The 5060-nt window shown below is 45.4% G+C and overlaps 1 protein-coding gene across 1 annotated transcript in view; it reads left to right on the top strand.

Moving 5' to 3' along the window:
• Window positions 1–5060, top strand: part of ADK (adenosine kinase) — a 713431-nt gene that overhangs the window by 10912 nt on the left and 697459 nt on the right. The window lies entirely within an intron of this gene.

Raw genomic sequence — 5060 nt, 5'->3', positions numbered from 1 at the left:
TTAGAATGATTTAGTAAGCAAAATATTTTAGTGTTTTTCACTTAGACATTACTTGCAAGCCTAAGGATAGGCAGCATAGATCCAGTCCAGTAAATGTATTTCTGGAAAAATTTGCTAATTGGTTTCTCCCCTCCCTCCCCGCCCCCAAAGCGTAGGGAAAAAACCTTATCACAGGAGTGGCTAAGCTTTAGTACACATGCCGCAAGTGGCAGGTGGCAGTTTGTAGAGGAGGCAGGCAGCACAGTGGCAGATGGGGTAAGGCAGGAGAAAACAGCAGCAGTCAGGGCAGGGAGCACAGAGCAAGGAGCAGAGTGGCAGATCCAGAAGGGGAAGGGGATTGGAATGGCAATGAGAGAGAGTGTGTGGCTTAATTTGTGAAATGCTTGCCAAAAAGTTTGGCTCTTATTGCCCTATCCTGTTGAAGCAGATTGATGTTAGATGCCACCTCTTCAAAAGACTTCAGAAATTATTCAAATACTCAAACTATTTATATTGTCGTATGGAGAGACATGACTGGGTAGCCTTCAAGATTCAGTAATGAGTTGTGGGGGAAGCTTTCTCTCCATCTATTTGTTAAAGGACTGGTAGATGTATGTGTGGAAATAGCTGGCAAGTTTCACCCTCTGAAGAAAATTATTTTCCAAATCCTTAATCCTGCAAAACACGTACCGTTGCTTAACTTCATGTACTCGGGTATCCATGTTCAGATCAATGGGACTCTGTATGCACAGAACATACAGACACAGCCATCAGTGGCTCAAGGTTAAATAAGGAGATGTCAAGTGACCCGTGACATCCCCAGGGACTTTTCATGGGTTCAGAACTGTTCAATATTTTAATTAATGACCTGGAGGATGGATTGAGGGTATGCTTATTACAGCTGTAGATCAGATCAAGCTGTGTGGGGTAACAAGCAGCTGGTGACAGGATTAGAATTCAAAATTATGTGGATAAATTAGAAAAATAACCTGAAATTAATAGGACTAAATTCAGCAAGGCAAGTACAAAGTATTCTATTTAGAAATTTACAATCAAATGTAGAAAAAATAAGGAAATTACTGGCTAGACTTCAGTAAGGCTGAAGAGAATCTGGAGATGTAATAATGGATCACCAGTCAAATATGAGTCAACAGTAATATTGCCAGAAAAAAAGGCTAATAGCATGTTGGGATGTGAACAGGTCTATCTTATACAAGTTGCAAGAAGGGATTCTTTACTCTTTACAACACAGGCAAGGCCTCACCTGACAAACGGTCTCCCGTGTTGAGCATTACATTTCAAAAGAGGCTATGACTAGCTGTCTAGAAAACATGGCTTGATGGGAGGTAACACTGGGATTATTTTGTTTTGAGGGGAGATGATTGAGAGGAGGCATCAGACAACAATTTTAAAATACTTAAAGGTTTTTACAAAGATGGTGAATGATTATTGTCATGTTCACTGGAGGCAGTGCAAGAAGGAATGATCTTAAACTGCAGTACAGGAAATTTAGGTTAGATATTAAGAGGAACTTTCTAGCTCTGGTAGGGATTAAGTTCTGAAATTTATTTTACCTAGAGATGTTGTGGCATCTGTGTAATTGGAAGCTTTTAATTGCAGGTTAAACATCTTTCTATGATGTTATAGATGAAGAGTGATCCTGTCTTGAATAGGAGTTGGACTATATGACTTTTTGTGTGATTCTATGAAAATTAAACATATATGCAGGTCTTCACAACATCAGGACTTAGCTGAGGGCTTTAGATGCTCTATCATGGGAATGAGGACTATTTAAGAGAAGTATGTGCCCGTCATGTGTCATGGGTTAATGAAAAAAATCTAAGGTCTTATTTTATTTTCTTTCTTGTGTACTTATCTGGGACTCGTGTGGTGTCAGGGTAATGAGGTACAATGAAGTCCTGAAGGGAGGTTGGGAAATGAGGGATAAGCGTAATAAAAATAGAATAAAGAGGGTTGAACTTTATTTCTAAAAGAAAATAAGTGAATGATATCTTCACCTTTATTGAGTTTAAGAATTATGTAAAGGGCATCCTTTTATATTCTTTTCTTTTCATGCTCACTCTTCCTCTTGTGACACTTGGTTAAATAAACTCTTTCTCTTGTACACTTGAGTTTCCTATCAGATAATTAAAGAAATAAGGTACACTTTAATTGTAATAGTTCTCTTATTTCTTTCTCTTAATGGAGAGTAAATAAAACTATCTCTTTGAATTTTAATAGAATTAATAATGCAGCCAACAAAGTGGTAGTGAACAATCTTTAAAAAGGTGTATTTAAATGTGTGGCATAGGCAAGAAATTTGTTTCTTCAGAAAGTCACGTAAAATTAAAAATGTTGAACTGGTAATATGTATTGTGTGTTTTGCAGGTAATGCAGATTTTATATTGCAGAAGGTACATAGATATTCATCTCAGGAAATGCACATGGGAACAAATCTACCTGTATAAATTTGCATCTAAACAATGAGGAGACAGAAACCTTATTAATAAAATTTTTCTTAACAGAAGAGGAGGAATCTACTGGAAAAATTGCAGAGGGATCTGGATAGGTTACAGGGGTGGGCTAACAGGAACAGGATGCGTTTTAACACGGACAAGTGCAGGGTGCTGCATTTGGGCAGTAGGAACCAGCAGCACACTTACACAATGGGGAACTCCTTACTCGAGAGCACGGAGGCAGAAAGGGATCTTGGAGTCATTATTGACTCCAAGATGAACATGGGCCGACAATGCGAGGTCATCGTTGGCAGGGCTAACCGGACCTTGTCGTGCATCCACAGGTGCATCTCGAGTAGAGCCAAGGAGGTGATCCTCCCCCTCTACGCGACGCTGGTCAGGCCACAGCTGGAGTATTGTGTCCAGTTCTGTGCGCCCCATTTCAAGAGGGATGTGGACAACATGGAGAGGGTCCAGAGGAGGGCCACCCGCATGATCCGGGGACAACAGGGCAGACCCTACAGTGAGAGACTGCGGGACCTGAACCTATTCAGCCTCCACAAGAGAAGGCTAAGGGGGGACCTGGTGACTGTCTATAGACTCACTAGGGGGGACCAGAAGGGTTTGGGGGAGACGCTGTTTCCCCTAGCGCCCGCTGGCATAACAAGGAGTAATGGGCACAAGCTGATGGAGAGGAGGTATAGATTGGACATCCGCAAGAACTACTTCACAGTTAGGGCGGCTAGGAGCTGGAACCAACTTCCAAGGGAAGTGGTGCTGGCCCCTACCCTGGGGGTCTTTAAGAAGAGGCTGGATGCCTACCTGGCTGGACTCGTTTGAGTCCCGTTTCTCTTTTTTGGGGTTTTTTGTTGTTCTCCCGCCCTGGCGGGGGGTCGGGCTAGAAGATCTACTAGGTCCCTTCCGACCCTTAATCTATGAAAATCTATGAAACTTGACCTGTGGTCAAAAATGTTTCAGTTGTGATGGGAACTGGAGGAGGTGGTGTTTAGCAGCTTTGTTGGCTCTGTGCCACTTTGGGATTCCATATTTAGAAGGGAAATCCTGCAGTGACTAGCTTTGTTGGCTGCCTTGCACAGTCAGTGGCACAAAGCAGCTCTAGCAGGCTCAAGGATTTGATCCTTTAACTCCCAAATAGAAAAGGAGGAATCTACTGGAAAAATTGCAGTTTCTCACTCTTACCCTGTTAACTATGGAATATGTGCAATGTGGCCTTCTAAAAAAAAAAAAAAAAAAAAAAAAAAAAAAACAGTAAAAAAAAAAAAAATACTCCACTTGGGTGTCCAGAAACTGACATTCCTGAAAAGTTGGTGTAAACCTTTCTGTAATTCAGCTCATTTTATATGCTTGGGAAAGGAGAGCTGGGGCACAGAATTGAACTGCTACATTGCAAAGACAGTTGTGCAGTTTTTCATCAGCATTTGGGTATGTGGGGTTGGGTAGAAATAGCTTTTTTCCTTCTTTCCTTCGTTTTTTGGCATAAGCAACATTTTGTGTGTCATCAATTTAAGAAGCCAGTGTTGTGTTGCTAATACAATGCCCAATTTGCCAAGAGTAGCAGTTACTTTGGCTGCAAAATTAGGTGGAAGCGGGTTGTAAAACAGGAGGAGGGAAGAATGAGGAATGCTGAGCTTATTGCTATTTCTTGCCTCTGAAGCAGCCCTCGTGTCTATTTACATTGCGTATCTGAGCTGGGGACCGCGAGACATTTTTGCTAGCTAAGTCTAACTTTATTGCTTAAACTGGGATCAACCTTGACATTTGTAGAAGGCAAACAAGGCTACAGATAGGCACCCGCTTCTGTTGTGCTGCCTGTCAGGGTGAGGAAATAGGATTGGCAGTAGTTGCATTTTGCAGGCAACAGGCAAGTCACCCCAGCAGCTTGTGCCTGAAAGCCCTGCCTCCTCCAGAAGTGGGGCGAGAGAAAACCAGGCTGAGGGAGGCTCTTTTCTCCTGCCCAGTGTTACAAGTCCTGTAATGCCCGCCGCGGTTTCTTAAGGCCCGTCTCCTGGTTTGCAGGAACGCGCGTTCATCTCCGCTGCCTGCTGCGTCCTCTAGAAGAGGAGGTCTTCGGCTGTCAGGATCCAGGGCAGACCCTGCCGGCAGGGCCTGCGCGCGCAGCGGATACTCAACCCCGACGGAGGAAATCAGCAGCCCCCAAAACCGGGTCCCTGCAGCTCGGCTGGGCCAGGGGCGGCGGGACGTAGGGTCAGGACCGCGAATAGTGCCTGGCCCAGGCCGCGGTGGGTGCGCGGGATCCCGCGGAGCCGGGGAAAACCGGTGCGGCAGTCACGCGGCGAAGGCTGGTGCTATGCCCCAATACTACAGCCATCTTAGGTGTGGGAAAGCCCTCCCCCGGCTCAGCACCCCCCCCAAAAAAACCCGCCTGTCCTGCATGTCGCCTCCTGGGGGCTGTCACATGCGATGCCGCAGATTCTCCTCGCCCGCAACAAAGATGGCGATCAGCGAGGCAAGAGGAGCAGCCTGCGCTCTCGCGTGCAGGCGCCGCACGAGTCCTCCCAGCTAGCGGCTCTCCCCTCTTGTCTTTTCGCACGGCCCCGCCCACCGGGGCGCTCCCTGCCAATCGCGGCGCGCGCGCGGCGCGGG

Source organism: Gavialis gangeticus, unplaced genomic scaffold (genome assembly GCF_001723915.1).
Source record: "Gavialis gangeticus isolate Ggan-Ray unplaced genomic scaffold, GavGan_comp1, whole genome shotgun sequence".
Taxonomy (NCBI): domain Eukaryota; kingdom Metazoa; phylum Chordata; order Crocodylia; family Gavialidae; genus Gavialis; species Gavialis gangeticus.
Note: the sequence above shows the minus strand (reverse complement) of the source record. Positions and strands in the feature narration are given on the sequence as shown.